Source organism: Nerophis lumbriciformis, linkage group LG15 (genome assembly GCF_033978685.3).
Source record: "Nerophis lumbriciformis linkage group LG15, RoL_Nlum_v2.1, whole genome shotgun sequence".
NCBI classification, from domain to species: Eukaryota; Metazoa; Chordata; class Actinopteri; order Syngnathiformes; family Syngnathidae; genus Nerophis; species Nerophis lumbriciformis.
The window spans coordinates 15,492,501-15,515,000 of NC_084562.2; the positions used below are offsets into that span (position 1 = coordinate 15,492,501).

The 22,500-nt window shown below is 40.2% G+C and overlaps 1 protein-coding gene across 1 annotated transcript in view; it reads left to right on the forward strand.

Moving 5' to 3' along the window:
• The window catches only part of lrp4 (low density lipoprotein receptor-related protein 4), a 274,670-nt gene that overhangs the window by 139,445 nt on the left and 112,725 nt on the right, over positions 1–22,500 (forward strand). The window lies entirely within an intron of this gene.

Here is a 22,500-nt window from a genome sequence, read left to right on the forward strand (position 1 = left end):
CATTTCGGGAGAACATCCGCACCGTAACACAACATAAACACAACAGAACAAATACCCAGAAGCCCTTGCAGCACTAACTCTTCCGGGACGCTACAATATACACCACCAAACTCCGCCCCCGCCCTCCATCTCCCGAATTCTGAGGTCTCAAGGTTGGCAAGTAGTATACTCTGGACTGAAGCTGTGTGCCTTCATTGTTTTTGTAGTTGTTGTTTTGAGGCATGTTTAAAAAAATTTAAAAATAATGCACTTTGTGAAAGTCAAACTCTAGTATTTCCCATAGTTGTAATGGGTATCAGGTTTATCTCAGGGAGAGCATGTCCCAAATTCCAAGCTGCTGTTTTGAGGCATACTAAAAAAAATAATGCACTTTGTGACTTCAATAATAAATCTGGCAGTGCCATGTTGGCACTTTTTTCCAAAACTGGAGTTGTTCTCTTATTTTGGAAAACCTTGTTTTTGATGGATTGATTGAAACTTGTATTAGTAGATTGCACAGTACAGTACATGTTCCGTACAATTGACCACTAAATGGTAACACCCGAATAAGTTTTTCAACTTGCTTAAGTCGGGGTCCACGTTAATCAATTCATGGTAATGTTACATTGTTTAATGCATCCAGCGGGGCATCACAACAAAATGAGGCATAATAATGTGTTAATTCCACGACTGTATATATCGGTATCGGTTGATATCGGAATCGGTAATTAAGAGTTGGACAATATCGGAATATCGGATATCAGCAAAAAAGCCATTATCGGACATCTCTACTTGCTATTCACAGTTTTGGAGGTGATAATACTCCGGATTTTGATATACCTTCGTTTCTAATGAGTTGTCTATATCGGATAAAAATGTGGGTCACAAGCCTCCCCCTAGTTGGTGTAGCGATTGCTATAATTATCCAACGTACTACGAGCTAGAAAGCAATAACTTGAGGAAGTGAGTGTAAAGGACAATGCTGAGAAGAATGCCACCCATATTTTCTGGACCATAGGGTTATAAGGCGCATTAAAGGGGTCATATTATGATTTTTTTTCTGAATAGAAAACACTTCCTTGTGGTCTACATAACATGTAATGGTAGTTCTTTGGTCAAAATGTTGCATAGATTATGTTTAACAGATCATCTTCAAGCCGCTTTCTGACAGTCGCTTCAGGATGCGTCGTTTTTTACGTGGCTCACCTTCGGCAGCGTCTTCTCCCCGTCATCTTTGTTGTAGCGGTGTAGCGTGCAAGGACGGGAGTGGAAGAAGTGTCAAAAGATGGAGCTAACTGTTTTAATGACATTCAGACTTTACTTAAATCAATAACGGAGCAGCAACTCCTCATCCGGAAACAACAACAACGCCGAAAATGTGTCCCATGTAAAACCGTCCGACCGGAACTCTCTAATAACTAAAGTTCCTTGGGTGAATAATGTAAACTCACTACACCGGTATGTTTTAGCGCTTTCATGACGAGTTTACCGACAGATGTAAGTAAGAACTTTACACTACTTTATATAAAAAATGGCAACAGTGGAGGATGAATGTCCCATAACAAGAAGATAGAGAAAAAGACGAAGCTTATCGACTACAAAGGGGGTCGCGCGTAATTTTTTAGGATTTATGCAGATCCCAAACACAGATCAGCAGGTACCAAAAGGTAAGAAAAGTTGCTTTTGCATAACATTGTGAAACAAAACGCCAGATAATGTCTTATCTTATACACACACCATAATAATACTGATATGTTGAAGTAATCCATTAAGCGGTGGGGCTTCATAGCTTACCAAAGTCATACCAAAACATTTTGATAGATTTTTTAGCACTGTGTGTAATGTTCTATTTTTTTTAATGGAACATATGCAATTTTGGTGTTGTTTACTTGAGTCATATTGCAGTCTAAACGTATCTCTTATGTGTGACTGCCATCTACTGGTCACATTCATAATTTCACCATATACCAAATAAAATAGCTTTGAGGTCGGTAAGCACAATCAAAATTATTCCGTGCATTAGGCGCACCGGGTTATAAGGCGCACTGTTGAGTTTTGAGAAAATTAATGGATTTTAAGTGCGCCTTATAGTCGGAAAAATATGGTAATTATGTGCAGTGTCTTATACATGTGTCTTCCATCTCATATCTGATAGAGCTTTCATGAACTCTCTTCCGAGTTCAAGATAATAAAATGTAACAGCCCACACTGGTTCAGGGATGTTCAAAACAGATGAGGAGACAGAATACCCCTCAAAGATGTATATATCTTCTTCTAGTTCACCATTTGTCTCCTCCATAGATGTTCTGTGCAGCCTTCACGTTTATTTGCATTTATGTCGGTGACACCGGAGTAAGGAGGGTCCTTAATGTCTCCTGCTGAGTTCAAAGGCGCTGAGCATGTTAAAGTGTAAACGATTTGAGCTAGCATGAGGTGGCGTCAAAGCAAAGCAGAATAAATTATAAAATGTTGGTGTGTGGCCTTTTTTCACACACAAAATGTAAAGGATTGCATTAAGTGTGAGCCAAACATGAGGTGTTTATTTAGAGCTTATCAACACCAGCAATATACCACCCAAGTATGTTTGAATTCACTGAACCTGCATTCCGTAACGCTGGTGTTTTGATTTGCTGCTGGAATAAAGTCCTAAGCGTGGAAAGTTTGTATGGAGTGTGTGTGTGTGTGTGTGCAAAGTTTGGCTTTTCTCCACTGTGTTCTCCAACAAATGGATTTGCACCATAAGTTTGGAAAAACACACTTGGATTTATGCACGGGGAAAATACACACACCTTGAAGGTTGGTTCATTGTTGACGGGTAGTTGGTAGGAACCGGTGTGATGTTTATACTATTGTTTTGCACAACTTTTGAAATTAATATTTTCATTATAGATCATGAAATCTAAAGAAACCACCAAAATGTTTTTTTTTGGTGGTTTCCTTAGATTTCATAAGAAGAGAAAACACCGTGGATTGCAGTGTTGAAATATAAACGGTAGTACCGTGTTTTCCGGACCATAGGGCGCACCGGATTAGAAGGCGCATTGCAGATGAATGGCCTAGTTTTGATCTTTGGGTAACATTTTAGTATTGGGAACACATTCTAAGTAACAAATACTTAATTTAGCATACTTGCCAACCCTCCCGGATTTTCCGGGAGACTCCCGAAATTCATCGCCTCTCCCGAAAACCCCCCGGGACAAATTTTCTCCCGAAAATCTCCCGAAATTCAGGCGGACCTGAGTGACGTGTCGACAGCCTGTTTTCACATCCGCTTTCCCACAATATAAACAGCATGCCTGCCCAATCACGTTAAAACTGTAGAATGATTGAGGGCGAGTTCTTGGTTTCTTATGTGGGTTTATTGTTAGGCAGTTTCATTAACGTCCTCCCAGCGCGGCAACAACACACAACAGCAGTCACGTTTTTGTCTACCGTAAAGCAGTTCGTCTGCCGTAAACAGCAATGTTGTGACACTCTTAAACAGGACAATACTGCCATCTACTGTACATGCATATGTGACAATAACATCTAGGGCTTTTAGAGAGTGCAGTGCACAACTGCGCACACAACAAGGAGACGAAGCAGAATGCAGCATCAGAGAGGGTGTTCAGCATGGTTAGAAAAATAGTGACAGAGAATAGAACAAGGATGGACAATTCAACCCTTAACTCAACAATGAGTAGATGAGTGTTATGTGTGTGTATATGTGTAAATAAATGAACACTGGAATTCAAGTGTTTCTCTTATATATATATATATATATATTTATATATATATATATATATATATATATATATATATATATATATATATATATATATATATATATAAAATCCTTGACTTGGTGAATTCTAGCTGTAAATATACTCCTCCCCTCTTAACCACGCCCCCAACCCCGCCCCGACCACTCCCCCGCCCTACTCCCGACCACGCCCCCACCTCCCGAAATCGGAGGTCTCAAGGTTGGCAAGTATGATTTAGAGTTATTTGGACACTAGGGGAACATATAAGGGTTAGGGTTAGTGTTACTAAATACTAAAGTGTTACCATTGTTTCATATATAAGTCGTATCGGGAGAGTGCATGGGAGTTTGCACAATCAGTCTACATGTGCTTTGTGGACTTGGAGAAGGCATTCGACCGTGTACCCCGGGAAGTCCTGTGGGGAGTGCTCAGAGAGTATGGGGTATCGGACTGTCTGATTGTGGCGGTCCGCTCCCTGTATGATCAGTGTCAGAGCTTGGTACGCATTGCCGGTAGTAAGTCGGACACGTTTCCAGTGAGGGTTGGACTCCACCAAGGCTGCCCTTTGTCACCAATTCTGTTCACAACTTTTGTGGACATAATTTCCAGGCGCAGTCAAGGCGTTGAGGGGATCTGGTTTGGTGGCTGCAGGATTAGGTCTCTGCTTTTTGCAGATGATGTGGTCCTGATGGCTTCATCTGGCCAGGATCTTCAGCTCTCACTGGATCGGTTCGCAGCCGAGTGTGAAGCGACTGGGATGAGAATCAGCACCTCCAAGTCAGAGTCCATGGTTCTCGCCCGGGAAAAAGTGGAGTGCCATCTCCGGGTTGGGGAGGAGATCTTGCCCCAAGTGGAGGAGTTCAAGTACCTAGGAGTCTTGTTCACGAGTGGGGGAAGAGTGGATCGTGAGATCGACAGGCTGGACAAAATGGTTGGGGAGAGGGAAGTCTGGGCATCCCTGCTTAGGCTGCTGCCCCCGCGACCCGACCTCGGATAAGCGGAAGAAGATGGATGGATGGACGGATTATGAGGCGCATTAAAGGAGTCATATTTTTTTTTTTTTTTTCTAAATGTAAAACACTTCCTTGTGGTCTACATAACATGTAATGGTGGTTCTTTGGTCAAAATGTTGCATAGATTATGTTTTACAAATAATCTTCAAGCCGCTTTCTGACGGCCGCTTCAGGATGCGCCGTTTTGTGGGCGGTCTTATTTACGCGGCTCACCTTCGGCAGCGTCTTCTCCCCGTCATCTTTGTTGTAGCGGTGTAGCGTGCAAGGACGGGAGTGGCAGAAGTGTCAAAAGATGGAGCTAACTGTTTTAATGACATTCAGACTTTACTTCAATCAATAACGGAGCAGCATCTCCTCATCCGGAAACAACAACAACACCGGAAATGTGTCCCGTGAAAAACCGTCCGACCAGAACTCTCTATAACTAAAGTTCCTTGGGTGAATAATGTAAACTCACTATACCGGTATGTTTTAACGCTTTCATGGAGAGTTTACTGACAGATATAAGTAAGAACTTTACACTACTTTATATTAGAAATGGCAACAACGGAGGATGAATGTCCCATAACAAGAAGATAGAGAAAAATAATTAACTTATCGACAACGGTGTTCGCACGGACTACAAAGGCGAAAGCGCACAATTTTTCAGGACTTATGCAGATCCCAAATACAGATCATTATCTACCAGAAGGTAAGAAAACTTCATTTTGCATATGTGACAGACTTCCACTGTCGACCGGGTTCCATGGACCACCAAGCACAGACATGACTTCGAGCAGGGTTGTGACTTTGTTTATTTTTTCAAATAAACCTTAGTGCAGGTCGCTTTTCAGCTCCTCTTCTCTGCTCGCTCTTTGGTTCGTTTTTCAGCCTGCCTCGTCTTCGCCTGCGTCTCCCGCTTAGTCGCTTCCGCTCCTCATGCGCTGCTGGCTCTCCAACTCCTCCTGACCCGTCGTTCTCGGCTGCCGCCCTTTTACACACTGGGAGGGGATTAAGCAATTGTGCGCAGCCGGGCGATCCACGCACCTGATGTTTATTACGGCAACGATCCCGGCGCTCCCCGCCTCGCCTCTGGCCCGCCGGCGACGCCTCCTCGCCGCCATCTCGGGGTCAACCCCGGCGTGCCCCGCCTCGCTGTTGGTCTGCAGGCCACGCCTCCCCACAGCATAATATTGCAAAACAAAACGCCAGATAATGTCTTACATTATACACACCATAATAATACTTGTATGTTTAATGCGCCGACAATCCATCAAGCGGTGCGGCTTCATAGCTTACCAAAGTCGTACTAAAACATTTTGATAGATTTTTGAGTGCCGTGTGTAATGTTCTATATTTTCAATGGAACATATAACATGTTGGTGTTGTTTACTTGAGTCATATTGCAGTCTACACTTATCTCTTGTGTGTGACTGCCATCTACCGGCCACACTTATCATTACACCATGTACCAAATAAAATAGCTTCGAGGTCGGTAGGCAAAACCAGAATTATTCCGTACATTAGGCGCACCGGTTTATAAGGCGCACTGTCGAGTTTTGAGGGGGAAAAACAATATTAAGTGCGCCTTATAGTCCGGAAAATGCGGTATTTGAGTGGAGCTCCTGAAAGACGGTAGCAAAAACAAAAGTGTTGAGTTCATATAATAAATCCCCCCCTTTCCATCCTTTAATCCCACCCCCCTGCAGTCGCAGCCAATCAGAAAGGAGCTGTGACTGCAGGAGAACAACTGGACCAAAAGCAGGAATGGAGAAGATTAGGACCCCATCCCCTCCTTCCCTGTCATGTTAATTTCTCACTCCAGACCTTCATGGGCTCATCCCAGCGTCATGTCCTCCATCCCCTTATCATGCGTCTCACCTTAGTTTAATCCGGGACTTTTGTCATTTATTTCCCGCAAGGTTGAGATCTTCTCGCTTCACTCGCCGCGTTTGCCTCCTCGTCCGTCTCTTCATGTTTTTTTCCTTGCGAAAATCTCTCCGTCGTGTGCTTTGATCCGAGCCGTTTGGACACATTAGCATAATCCTCCTTTTTTCCCTTCGTCCTCCACTTGGCTCTGTTTCCCTTAAAACCCCTGCCCAGTCCCGGCTTTTTCCCTTTTTCTCCGCCTCCTCCTCCAGTATTTACTGCCTCTTTCAGTAAATAAAGCGGGCACAGACGAGACGTGTTTAGAGGCTGACGAGGACAGAGAAAAGGACACTAATGACAAGAACTTAATTTAACCTTCTTTGTACAGTAGGTCCTTTACAAGCTGGTCTGACCAGACTTTTAAAAATAATTCCCCCTTTTTACTAACCGGTTAGGACACTGTTAACTAGGATGAAGGTGATTAATGTTCATGCTAAAGTTACTATACGGACAACGAGAACGAGAAACAAAATGTATCGTAAATTTTGGATTATAGGACACTACTTTTTTCCTACACTTTGAACCCTGCGGCTTATAAAACGGAGCGGCTAATTTATGGGATTTTCTTTGCATAATAAAAATACATTTGTTTTTTTATTGTTTGTGCTTTGGCGCCATCTTTTGAACAAGTTCACTGTATTTTTATTTTTTCATCCGGAGTGCCTTTTAGTCTTCTAGCCGTCCATAGCGTTTCTACTCGTCTGGATTCGTAATTCATCACTCCAAAGAAATGTTTGTACGTTTTACAATATAGCAAAAACTGTTTGCGCTTACTAAACCGTACCATGTGATGTCTGTAAGAGTGTGTGGGGGGGCGTGGCCTGCGGACCTGCAGCGAAGCGGGGTGTTTCAGGATCGGCTTCGAGATTAGTGACAGGTGCGTAGATGACACGGCTGTGAGTGTTTGTCGCTCTGTTAAAGGCAGCAGTCGGGAAGGAGAGGAGGTTGTTGATGGTGGAGAACGAGCGAGAGAAACTAGAACATGCTCCCCTCACCTCCCAGGGGGTGATCAAGGGGATGGGTCAAATGCAGAGGACAAATTCCGTCACACCTAGTGTGTGTGTGACAATCATTGGTACTTTAACTTAACTTAACATGGCTGAAAAGCACAACTTATTGCAAAATAAATCGTTGTTCGCAAAGATGAACACGGCTGTCATGTCCGTCACTGGTGGTCCAGTGAACCCGGAGGAGCAAGACCTCCACAGAGTGTTTTCATGCATATTTGTACGTGCTATCGCAATGCACGTATAGCATTGATTGATTGATTGATTGATTGAGACTTTTATTAGTAGGTTGCACAGTGAAGTACATATTCTGTACATTTGACCACTAAATGGTAACACCCGAATACGTTTTTCAACTTGTTTAAGTCGGGGTCCACTTAAATTGATTCATGATACAGATATATACTATATCATTGTTCAATATGTTACTACTACACCTACTCAGTGGCCTAGTGGTTAGAGTGTCCGCCCTGAGATTGGTAGGTCGTGAGTACAAAACCCGGCCGAGTCATACCAAAGACTATAAAAATGGCACCCATTACCTCCCTGCTTGGCACTCAGCATCAAGGGTTGGAATTGGGGGTTAAATCACCAAAAATCATTCCCAGGGAGTGAACAAGGGGATGGGTCAAATGCAAAGGACAAATTTCACCACACCTAGTGTGTGATTGACAATCATCGGTACTTTAACTTTAACTTTAAAATGCCATGGTTGTGGTATATAGCTGCCCTGCAGCATACTGAAAGGTGCTTCTAATATGTATTGTATATTCTAATTTAGCCTCCTTTTATTTTGTCAAGTCAGGATTTTCAAAACACCATGCATGTGGTACAGATATTTTCACATGTATGTGTAATCACCAGACAACTGGTCAATAACTTCTGGACAATCGGTAACATACATCTGCTTTTAACTTGCACTTAACAGATGTAGCGACGGACTGTAGTTACTGGCAGTGGTTTTCTGAAGTGTTCCTGAGCCCATGTGGTGATATCCTTTACACACTGGTTTCGCTTTTTGATGCAGTACCGCCAGAGGGATCCAAGGTCACAGGCATTCAATGTTGGTTTCCAGACCTTGCTGCTTACGTGCAGGGATTTCTCCAGATTCGCAGAACTTTTTGATGATATTACGGACCGTAGATGGTGAAATCCCTAAATTCCTTGCAATAGCTGGTTGAGAAATGTTATTCTTAAACAATTTGCTCACGCATTTGTTGACAGAGTGGTGACAATCGCCCCATCCTTGTTTGTGAATGACTGAGCATTTCATGGAAGCTGCTTTTATACCCAATCATGGCACCCACCTGTTCCCAATTAGCCTGTTCACCTGTGGGATGTTCCAAATAAGTGTTTGATGAGCATTCCTCAACTTTATCAGTCTTTTTTGCCACTTGTGCCAGCTTTTTTGAAATATGTTGCAGGCATCAAATTCCAAATGAGCTAATACTTGCAAAAAATAACAAAGTTTTCCAGTTCGAATGTTAAGTATCTTGTCTTTGCAGTTTATTCAATTGAATATAGGTTGAAAAGGATTTGCAAATCATTGTTTTCTGTTTTTATTTACGATTTACACAACGTGCCAACTTCACTGGTTTTGGGTTTTGTACTAGTGATAGATCAAACAATACTGTTTACTATTTGGTACTTTGACCAGAGTTTTATATTCCTTTCTGCACAGTCATTCATAAAGAAAAAAAACATGTTTATTTACAGTTAAAATGTATAGACTTTTGTAAACAGTATGATGCACCACCAACACATTAGCAGTGCAGTGTCAATACAGTGAGTGAGTGTGCCACACACTCACTAAGGCATCATTTACTCATCACTAGTATGTCCCAAATGTGATGATTCTTGGAATATCAAGCCAATCCGACTTAAGGGGTCAAAGTTTAGGGTTTTTATAACCGTTATTTATTAGAAACATAAAAGCTGAGGCCACCCAGTAGAGATGCACATTTTGCCAAATGTTCACACTTTAGTGTGCAGGAGTTTTTTTTTGTTTTTTTTACATGACTGTATATTATAGTATAAGTGCTGCTGTATCCTAAACAAGTTGAGACATGCGGAAGCAATTTTATATCGTCATTTTGATACATCTCCCTATGATTATGCAGTAAATCAATCGACCAAAAGCAACTGAGGAAAAAAAAAATTGGGCTGCATCATTCTTTTGCAGCAAATATGAGCCGGGTGCGAGAAGATGGTTTTGCTCTTGGCATCTTACAAAAGGCTGTTTGTACTCGTGCCATCGCGCAGCGTCAGCACAAAGTTGCACGGCTTTGGCTTTTTTGCTGTCGAAGAACGCTCTCGTTTATGATGCTGACAAATGTAGGTCATCTTCAGACTTGAGCCATGTTTTATGTATCGTTTTACATCCACGCTCATTTAGTCTCCTGGAGATGTCAACAATGCTGCACTTTATTTATCAGTCACAGTCGTGTCAAGCTCATGGTCGGGATTTTGTCATCGCAACTAAGTTTCTGCATTCATCTACTATAAAAAAAAAAAAATAGATTTTTGAATGGATCGCCATTCTTATTTGTAGCAATTCTCAACCCTTTTTTATTTATTTTATTTTATTTGTATTTTCTTTTTCAGTTAAATCATATTGTTGATGTAGATGCTCATATCTCCTGTACAGATTTACTTTCGAAAAAATAAGTATTGGATACTTCTCTTGTTTGAGTTTATTAAATTTTGGGTAGAATTTTATTAAACAAAACCAGTTTTCTTTTAAGTATAACTTGTATTTTCCAGACTACAATGCGCACTTAAAATCATTTATTTTTCTCAAAACTCGACAGTGCGCCTTATAACCCGGTGCGCCTAATGAATGGAATTAATCTGGTTTTGCTTACCGACCTCGAAGCAATTTTATTTGCGACATGGTGTAAAGATAAGTGTGACCAGTAGATGGCAGTTACACATAAGAGATACGTGTAGACTGCAATATGATGGCAATATCACTCAAGTAAACAACACCAACATTTTATATGTTCCATTGAAAATATAGAACATTACACACGGCGCTCAAAAATCTATTAAAATGTTTTAGTACGACTTTGGTAAGGTATGAAGCCGCCCCGCTTGATGGATTGTCAGCGCATTAAACATACGAGTATTCTTATGGTGTGTGTATAAGGTAAGACTAATTATCTGGCGTTTTGTTTCCCAATATTATGCAAAAGCAACTTGTCTTACCTTCTGGTACCTGCTGATCTGTACTTGGGATCTGCATAACTCCTGAAAATTTGCACGCGTCCGCCCTTTGTAGTCCGTGGCGACACCGTAAACGATAAGCTCTTTTTTTTCCCTCTATCTTCTTGTTATGGGACATTCATCCTCCACTGTTGCCATTTCTAATATAAAGTAGTGTAAAGTTCTAGCTTATATCTGTCAGTAAACTCACCATGAAAGCTCTAAAACATACCGGTGTAGTGAGTTTACATTATTCACCCAAGAAACTTTAGTTAGTAGAGATCCGGTCAGACGGTTTTTCACGTTGTTGTTGCACTAGTGAGCCACGGATGAGGAGATGCTGATTTGTGGGCGGTCTTATTTACGTGGCTCACCTTCGGCAGCGTCTTCTCCCCGTCATCTTTGTTGTAGTGGTGTAGCGTGCAAGGATGGGAGTGGAAGAATTGTCAAAAGATGGAGCTAACTGTTTTAATGACATTCAGACTTTACTTCAATCAATAACATCCGTGGCTCACTAGTGCAACAACATGGCCTGAAATGTGTCCCGTCAAAAACTGTCCGACCGGAACTCTCTAATAACTAAAGTTCCTTGGGTGAATAATGTAAACTCACTACACCGGTATGTTTTAGCACTTCCATGGCGAGAGTACTGACAGATATAAGTGAGAACTTTAAACTACTTTATATTAAAAATGGCAACAGCGGAGGATGAATGTCCCATAACAAGAAGATAGAGACAAAGAAGAAGATTATCGACTACGGCGGACCTGCGCAATTTTTCAGGATTTATGCAGATCCCAAATACAGATCAGCAGGTACCAAAAGCTAAGAAAAGTTGCTTTTGCATAATATTGCGAAACAAAACGGCAAAAATGTCTTACCTTATACACACACCATGACACTTCTCGTATGTTTAATGCGCAGACAATCCATCAAGCGGTGCGGCTTCATAGCTTACCAAAGTCGTACTAAAACATTTTAATAGATTTTTGAGCGCCGTGTGTAATGTTCTATATTTTCAATGGAACATATACAATGTTGGTGTTGTTTACTTGAGTCATATTGCCATCATGTATCTCTCATGTTTGACTGGCATTTACTGGTCACACTTATCATTACACCATGTACCAAATATAATTATTTATAGTCCGGAAAATACGGTACTCTTAATATCCAAATACATTGATTATATATTGATTATTTAAATATAATATGTGCACATATACGTATTTATAGGCTATATATATATATATATTGTTACTTTACATGCAGTCAGCTTTCGGCCCCCCGATCAAATTTTTTTAGCCCAAAGGGGCCCCCCAAGTGAAAAAGTTTGGACACCCCTGCACTAGATGGAGTATACAATCAGAATAAAAATGTAAGACTTTTCTTCAGTTAAATGTTTGCATACAAACATGTTTATCCAAATGTTTGCCTTTGGTGTCAGACCGTGCTTAAACTTCTAATACGTGTTTTGATGAAGTCATGGACGCGGACCTGGCTGGTCTGCACAGAGCGGTGGGGCGGGGCCGATTAAAGGCATCACACAGGCCGCTGCTGGAGACTCTGCCAAGAAAATTGGCAGCTTGATTCTGCCCTGCCAGGGTGACATTTTCTCTGGCCGCTGACCGGTGCGGTCTAGAATCAGATAAGCCGCCTGTGTCAAATAAACCCAAGCACAGTCGGAGGAAGATCACAGTGACAAAGCAGAGGCATTTTCAGGAATCCTATTCATACTAATATTTTCAGTTGTGGTTCTGCGACCTTAAATGATTCCTATTAAATGTTTTCCACTTTAATTCCATCCATCCATCCATTTCTACTGCTTGTCCCTTTCACCTATTCTTTAACTTTTTAATAGAAATTACTAAGGTTGTCACAATACCAAGATTTTGGTACTTAGACTTAGACAAACTTTATTAATCCACAAGGGAAATTGTTCCACACAGTAGCTCAGTTACAAAGGATGGAAAGGATAATGCACACAAGGGCACAAAAAGAGGGCGAAAACAAAAGGTATAAAGTAGACTAAAAATGTACCATAGTAGCAATATAAAATAAAACATATGTATTATTTACATAATGTATATAAAGTATATCATATGTACTGATATGTTATATTATTATATTATGTTATATTTGTATATAAGATATACAATATATAACAAATCCCAATTACATACCGGAACCTACATGTATTTCGATAGTTTTCAAAATAAAATGGACCACAGAAATCTTTATTTACGGCATGTTTTAACAGAAAATATTTTTGACTGAGGTTATAAACAATAAAAACAAGCCAAAAACTTTAGTGATAATAAAAAATATCGACGTAATCATTGTAGTATCGACTATATGCGGCTCTTGTGACGAAATGATGTGACGTCACGTGCAACAAAGGTTTCAAAATATAACAAATGTATTATTTACATCATTTATATAAAGTATATTATATGTACTGATGTTATATTATTATATTATATTTGTATATAAGATATACAATATATAACAAATCCCAATTACATACCGGAACCTACATGTATTTCGATAGTTTTCAAAATAAAGTGGACCACAGAAATCTTTATTTACGGCATGTTTTAACAGAAAATCTTTTTGGCTGAGGTTATAAACAATAAAAACAAGCCAAAAGATTTAGTGATAGTAAAAAATATCCACATAATCATTGTAGTATCGACTATATGCGGCTCTTGTGACGAAATGATGTGACGTCACGTGCAACAAAGGTTTCAAAATATAACATATGTATTATTTACATAATTTATATAAAGTATATCATATGTACTGATGTTATATTATTATATTATATTTGTATATAAGATATACAATATATAACAAATCCCAATTACATACCGGAACCTACATGTATTTCGATAGTTTTCAAAATAAAGTGGACCACAGAAATCTTTATTTACGGCATGTTTTAAGAGAAAATCTTTTTGGCTGAGTTTATAAACAATAAAAACAAGCCAAAAGATTTAGTGATAGTAAAAAATATCGACATAATCATTGTAGTATCGACTATATGCGGCTCTTGTGACGAAATGATGTGACGTCACGTGCAACAAAGGTTTCAAAATATAACATATGTATTATTTACATAATTTATATAAAGTATATCATATGTACTGATATGTTATATTATTATATTATATTTGTATATAAGATATACAATATATAACAAATCCCAATTACATACCGGAACCTACATGTATTTCGATAGTTTTCAAAATAAAGTGGACCACAGAAATCTTTATTTACGGCATGTTTTAACAGAAAATATATTTGGCTGAGGTTATAAACAATAAAAACAAGCCAAAAGATTTAGTGATAGTAAAAAATATCCACATAATCATTGTAGTATCGACTATATGCGGCTCTTGTGACGAAATGATGTGACATCACGTGCAACAAAGGTTTCAAAATATAACATATGTATTATTTACATCATTTATATAAAGTATATCATATGTACTGATATGTTATATTATTATATTATATTTGTATATAAGATATACAATATATAACAAATCCCAATTACATACCGGAACCTACATGTATTTCGATAGTTTTCAAAATAAAGTGGACCACAGAAATCTTTATATACGGCATGTTTTAACAGAAAATCTTTTTGGCTGAGTTTATAAACAATAAAAACAAGCCAAAAGATTTAGTGATAGTAAAAAATATCGACGTAATCATTGTAGTATCGACTATATGCGGCTCTTGTGACGAAATGATGTGACGTCACGTGCAACAAAGGTTTCAAAATATAACATCGTTTGAACTAGGGATTACATTTTAAAGCATTTATCGGCCGATAATATCGGCAGTCCGATATTATCGACCGATAAATGCTTTAAAATGTAATATCGGAAATTATCGGTATCGGTTTCAAAATTATCGGTATCGGTTTCAAAAAGTAAAATGTATGACTTTTTAAAACGCCCGTAGGGAGAAATACAGAGCGCCAATAAACCTTAAAGGCACTGCCTTTGCGTGCCGGCCCAGTCACATAATATCTACGGCTTTCACACACACGCGAATACAATTCATACTTGGTCAACAGCCATTCAGGTCACACTGAGGGTGACTGTATAAACAACTTTAACACTGTTACAATTATGCGCCACACTGTGAACCCACACCAAACAAGAATGACAAACACATTTCGGGAGAACATCCGCACCGTAACACAACAGAAACACAGCAGAACAAATACCCAGAATCCCTTACAGCACTAACTCTTCTGGGACGCTACAATATACACCCCCCGCTACCCCCAACCCCGCCCACCTCAACCTCCTCATGCTCTCTCAGGGAGAGCATGTCCCAAATTCCAAGCTGCTGTTTTGAGGCATGTTAAAAAAAAAATAATGCACTTTGTGACTTCAATAATAAATATGGCATCTTTTTCCATAACTTGAGTTGTTACATTGTTTAATGCATCCAGCGGGGCATCACAACAAATTTAGGCATAATAATGTGTTAATTCCACGACTGTATATATCGGTATCGGTTGATATCGGAATCGGTAATTAAGAGTTGGACAATATCGGCAAAAAAGCCATTATCGGACATCTCTAGTTTGAACCTTTTATGTGAATCGATACGCGGTAGTACCGATGGAATCCCGCACCTTACACCACTACATACCGTTGAATCCACGGCTCTGTGTGCAGACTAGTAAAACTCCACAGTGATGAAGTGTTTCCCTGGGAGATGACAGTAATCTGGAGAGGAAAAGACGTGTGTTGGACGCAAAGACAAAACCTTTACTTAACTTCCTAAGTCCCTTCAGACGGTGCAGAGTCCTCTATCGTTCTCCGGGGTCCACATCTGTTTCCACGCAGCCCTTTCTTTTTCGAAGCTGTTCATCCCTTCATCTGTTGAGCCCCTGTGATAAGCAGCATTTAGACAGATATATTGCTCCCATTAGAGGCACTTGATTCCGCTGCTCTACAGGAAAGAGCGGGCCATTAACTTGCTGCTCCCGGCCACTTAAAGATGCACACATACATCTACTTAAAGACACACACCGTCCGCATCAAAAAATGTGGCGGGCGCTCAAATCGCTCGTGGTGAGGCAAGGCCGCCATCCAGAACCCGGCTTTTATTCTTCTTTCGTTTGGGAAAATATTGACCACGAAATCTTATGCAAAGAAAAAAAAACACGGAGTAAATTGATTCCTGGGATGCATTAAAGAACCACACGAGGAAAACATTAAAGACGTAAAAAAAAAACCCAGCTCGTGCAGGCCTCAGAGGGAGGATTCATTGGTGCTGGTAGCAATGCTGAGGTGGGTAGATTCTTTCCTGATGATCAGGATTAAAGCAGCCAGGGAGCTCATCAACCTTCGTAGGATGTCCCTGCAGGTCCAACCTGATAAAAGAACAGAACACGCGTGCACGCATGAGGCAGGGCCAAGTGTTTATTTCGCCTGTGTGTGTGGTATGCATACTTGCCAACCGTCCCGGATTTTCCGGGAGACTCCCGAAATTCATCACCTCTCCCGAAAACCTCCCGGGACAAATTTTCTCCCGAAATTCAGGCGGAGACCTGAGTCCGCTTTCCCACAATATAAAGAACGTCTACAGTAAAGCAGTCCGTCTGCCGTAAACAGCAATGTTGTGACACTCTTAAACAGGACAATACTGCCATCTAGTGCATTTGATGAAAGCACTTTTGTGCGTGCCACACAGCAATGCATAATCAGAGAGGGTGTTCAGAATGGTTAGAAAAATAGTGACAGAGAATAGAACAAGGATGGACAATTCAACCCTTAACTCAACAATGAGTAGATGAGTGTTATGTGTGTGTATATGTGTAAATAAATGAACACTGAAATTCAAGTATTTCTTTTATTTATATATATATATATATATATATATATATATATATATATATATATATATATAGCTAGAATTCACTGAAAGTCAATTATTTCTTTTTATATATATATATATATATATATATATATATATATATATATATATATATATATATATATATGAAATACTTGACTTGGTGAATTCTAGCTGTAAATATACTCCTCCCCTCTTAACCTCGCACCCACCCCCCACCTCCCGAAATTGGAGGTCTCAAGGTTGGCAAGTATGGTGGTATGTGTCAGGGTGTTTGCGCGTTAACTCTGCTCGCTCGTCCAATTTGGGGGGGAAAACTGGTTTATGTATCGAAAAGATGAGGGAAGGCATTTCTGCTGACGGAGACGCTTCTTCTGATGAGAACATTTTTGTTGCCGTCGTGCCGTTTCTGCCAAGATTCTTCTGTCAGACTTGGAGCAAAATGTACTTTTTGTTCGATTCTAGTTGCATAAGCTACAGCTTGTTTTTTTAAAACATTTTTCGTGTTTCGGAAATCTATATAAAATATATACTGTAGTACAGTCAAACCTCAGGGTTTGAAATAGAAAAAAACCCAAAACAAGTGAAGTTGGCACGTTGTGAAAATGGTAAAAAAAATAAATAAAACTGAATTCAATGATTTGCAAATCCTTTTCAACTTATATTCAATTGAATAGACTGCAAAGACAAGATATTTAATGTTCGAACTGAGAAACTTTTTTTTTTTTTTTGCAAATAATCATTAAAGGGGAACATTATCACAATTTCAGAAGGGTTAAAACCATTAAAAATCAGTTCCCAGTGGCTTATTTTATTTTTCGAAGTTTTTTTTCAAAATTTTACCCATCACGCAATATCCCTAAAAAAAAGCTTCAAAGTGCCTGATTTTAACCATCGTTATATACACCCGTCCATTTTCCTGTGACGTCACATAGTGAAGCCAACACAAACAAACATGGCGCATAGAACAGCAAGCTATAGCGACATTAGCTCGGATTCAGACTCGGATTTCAGCGGCTTAAGCGATTCAACAGATTACGCATGTATTGAAACGGATGGTTGTAGTGTGGAGGCAGGTAGCGAAAACGAAATTGAAGAAGAAACTGAAGCTATTGAGCCATATCGGTTTGAACCGTATGCAAGCGAAACCGACAAACGACACGACAGCCAGCGACACGGGAGAAAGCGAGGACGAATTCGGCGATCGCCTTCTAACCAACGATTGGTATGTGTTTGTTTGGCATTAAAGGAAACTAACAACTATGAACTAGGTTTACAGCATATGAAATACATTTGGCAACAACATGCACTTTGAGAGTGCAGACAGCCCAATTTTCATCAATTAATATATTCTGTAGACATACCCTCATGTCAGCAGGCCAGGGAAGCTAGGGTCGATATTCTTCTCTTGATCATCTTCGGTGGCATAAGGAACGGTGTGAGCCAAGACATCCAGGGGGTTTAGCTCGCTCGTCTGCGGGAACAAACTGCCGCCATTGCTTGCCGTGCTACCGAGGACCTTTGTCCCTGAATTTCTCACACACTCCGGCAGATTCAATGGGGGTCTGGCGGCAGATTTCTTTGACTTTATCGTTGGAAATGCATCTGCTTTGAGTGTCACAGGATATCCACACATTCTTGCCATCTCTGTCGTAGCATAGCTTTCGTCGGTAAAGTGTGCGGAACAAACGTCCAATTTCTTGCCACTTTCGCATCTTTGGGCCACTGGTGCAACTTGAATCCGTCCCTGTTCGTGTTGTTATACCCTCCGACAACACACCGACGAGGCATGATGTCTCCAAGGTACGGAAAACAGTCGAAAAAACGGAAAATAACAGAGCTGATTTGACTCGGTGTTTGTGATGTGTTTGAGAAAATGGCGGATTGCTTCCCGATGTGACGTCATCGCTCCGAGAGCGAATAATAGAAAGGCGTTTAATTCGCCAAAATTCACCCATTTAGAGTTCGGAAATCGGTTAAAGAAATATATGGTCTTTTTTCTGCAACATCAAGGTATATATTGACGCTTACATAGGTCTGGTGATAATGTTCCCCTTTAACTTAGAATTTAATGGCAGCAACACATTGCAAAAAAGTTGGCACAGGGGCATTTTTACCACTGTGTTACATGGCCTTTCCTTTTAACTACACTTAGTAAACGTTTGGGAACTGAGGAGACCAATTTTTGAAGCTTTTCAGGTGGAATTATTTCCCATTCTTGCTTGATGTACAGCTTAAGTTGTTCAACAGTCCGGGGTCTCCGTTGTGGTATTTTTGGCTTCATATTGCGCCACACATTTTCAATGGGAGACAGGTCTGGACTACAGGCAGGCCAGTCTAGTACCCACACTCTTTTACTATGAAGCCACGCTGTTGTAACACATGACTTGGCATTGTCTTGCTGAAATAAGCAGGGGCGTCCTTGTTAACGTTGCTTGGTTGGCAACATATGTTGCTCCAAAACCTGGATGTACCTTTCAGCATTAATGGTGCCTTCACAGATGTGTAAGTTACCCATGCCTTAGGCACTAATACACCCCCATACCATCACAGATGCTGGCTTTTGAACTTTGCGCCTATAACAATCCAAATGGTTCTTTTCTTCATTGGTCTGGAGGACACGACGTCCACAGTTTCCAAAAACAATTTGAAATGTGGACTCTTCAGACCACAGAACACTTTTCCACTTTGCATCAGTCCATCTTAGATGAGCTCGGGCCCAGCGAAGCCGCTGGCGTTTCTGGGTGTTGTTGATAAATGGCTTTCGCTTGGCATAGTAGAGTTTTAACTTGCACTTGTGCTGTTCGAATGTTAAGTATCTTGTCTTGCAGTCTATTCAATTGAATATACCGTATTTTTCGGACTACAAGTCAGTTTTTTCATAGCGACTTATACTCATGAGCGCCTTATGTGTGAAATTATTAACACATTACCGTAAAATATCCAATAATATTATTTAGCTCATTCACGTAAGAGACTAGACGTATAAGATTTCATGGGATTTAGCGATTAGGAGTGACAGATTGTTTGGTAAACGTATAGCATGTTCTATATGTTACAGTTATTTGAATGACTCTTACCATAATATGTTACGTTAACATACCAGGCACGTTCTCAGTTGCTTATTTAGGCGTCATATAACGTACACTTATTCAGCCTGTTGTTCACTATTCTTTATTTATTTTAAATTGCCTTTCAAATGTCTATTCTTTGTGTTGGGTTTTATCAAATAAATTTCCCCAAAAAATGCGACTTATATATGTTTTTTTTACTACTTTATGATGCATTTTCGGCCGGTGCCACTTATACTCCGGAGCGACTTATACTCCGAAAAATATGGTAGGTTGAAACGGATTTGCAAATCATTGTATTCTGTTTTTATTTACGACTTACACAAGGTGCCAACTTCACTGGTTTTGGGATTTGTAATAACAAACCCAAAACAACAACAAGCTGAACTGTTCACATATTCAGCTGCCCAGCCGACACGCACACACACTGTCACTAGCCCTGTGGTGCACTCCAAGTTTGAAATCCTAAAACTCTATAACTTTAGCAGCCATGTAGCTACAATGAACAGGAATTTAAAAAATGCAATCCATTTGACCTTGTTGGTAAATCGTCTTTGTATGTAGCGAGTAGGGAGGGGTTCTCAAATCGAGGTTCTACTGAGAACTTACACACTCGGTTTCCCTGTTAACAGGCGCATAGACCCCATCTCTGGCACCTCTGGTATATGTTTATTTTTTTATTATAAATACATTACAATATATTATATCTATTTTATATTGTTGAAATACCAGCGGTAAATATATATATATTTGTTATTTTATGATGATTTTATTCTTTGAAGAACAAATGAGTTTGTGCAATTGCAATGCCTTGATTTGGATGAGGTTAGTACACAGTCATATCTTGCAGTGGTAATAATAATTGGCGTTATAATTGTTTACGGTGGATAAGAGTCAAATCTGTGCCCTGTGATTGACTGGCAACCAGTCCAAGGTGTAGTCTGCCTGAACTGTATTTTCAAAAATGGACCGCTAGAAATGGCTATTTATGTATTAAATGTGTATGTTGGTAAACATCACTACCTGGAGAACAGTTAAGTGGGTTAAGTGGCCAAGTTTTATTTTTTTAGCTTGGTAGTTAGCACACTGGTCTCTCATGCCCATGACCCAGGTTCCGGTCCCGGACAGAACAGAAAAGCAGGGAATGAACCAGGCGGGTATACGCCGAAAAAAGTTCAATGTTAAACTTGCATCACATTTAATCATTGCAATATAGTCATCACATATTTGTAGTTTCTACACAGTTGTACTTTTTCCCTCAGAGCCTTTTTTTTTTTTTTGTTAATGAGTTTTAGTTTATTTTTCAACTTTGAAATTACGGTTAAATGTTGCATCTTCACCCCTGTTGGGGTTTGTGTAAGCTCACAACCGATATTAAGAACACGAGTAATGAACTTAATGATAGTAATATTATGTTCTGATGACGCCAGTTGTTTTGTTATTATTAGTTTTTTATATAATTTAAACCAACTTAGGCAATGGGTTATATTAAAAAATCCTCATAATGCAAAGGCTTATTCAAGATCTTTAACTTGATGATCCACTATATTGCCAAAAGTATTTGGCCACCTGCCTTGACTCGTATATGATCTTGAAGTGCCAGGGTTCAATATGATGTTGGTCCACCTTTTGCAGCTATTACAGCTTCAATTCTTCTGGGAAGGCTGTCCACAAGGTTGCAGAGTGTGTTTTTAGGAATTTTCAACCATTCTTCCAAAAGCGCATGGGTGAGGTCACACGCTGATGTTGGTCGAGAAGTCCTGGCTCTCAGTCTCCGTTCTAATTCATCCCAAAGGTGTTCTATCGGGTTCAGGTCAGGACTTTGTGCAGGCCAGTCAAGTTCATCCACACCAGACTCGGTCATCCATGTCTTTATGGACCTTGCTTTGTGCATTGGTGCACAGTCACGTTGGAAGAGGAAGGGGCCCGCTCCAAACTGTTCCCACAAGATTGGGAGCATGGAATTGTCCATAATGTTTTGGTATCCTGGAGCATTCAAAGTTCCTTTCACTGGAACTAAGGGACCAAGCCCAACTCCTGAAAAACAACCCCACACCATAACTCCTCTTCCACCAATGCAGTCCGAAATGTACCGTTCTCCTGGCAACCTCCAAACCCAGACTCGTCCATCAGTTTGCCAGATGGAAAAGCGCGATTCATCACTCCAGAGAAGGCGTCTCCACTGCTCTAGAGTCCAGTGGCGACGTGCTTTACACCACTGCATCCCACGCTTTGCATTGGACTTGGTGATGCATGGCTTAGAGGCAGCCGCACGGCCATGGAAACCCATTCCATGAAGCTCTCTGCGTACTGTACGTGGGCTAATTAGAAAGTCACATGGAGTTTGGAGCTCTGTAGCAACTGACTGTGCAGAAAGTCTTTGCACTATGCGCTTCAGCATCCGCCGAACCCTCTCTGTCAGTTTACGTTGCCTACCACTTGGTGGCTGAGTTGCTGTTGTTCCCAAACTCTTCCATTTTCTTATAATAAAGCCGACAGTTGACTTTGGAATATTTAGGAGCGAGGGAATTTCACGACTGGATTTGTTGCACAGGTGGCATCCTATGACTGTTCCACGCTGGAAATCACTGAAAGCGGCCCATTCGTTCACAAATGTTTGTAGAAACAGTCTCCATGCCTAAGTGCTGATTCTCATCATTTGGATGGGTGGCCAAGTACTTTTGGCAATGTA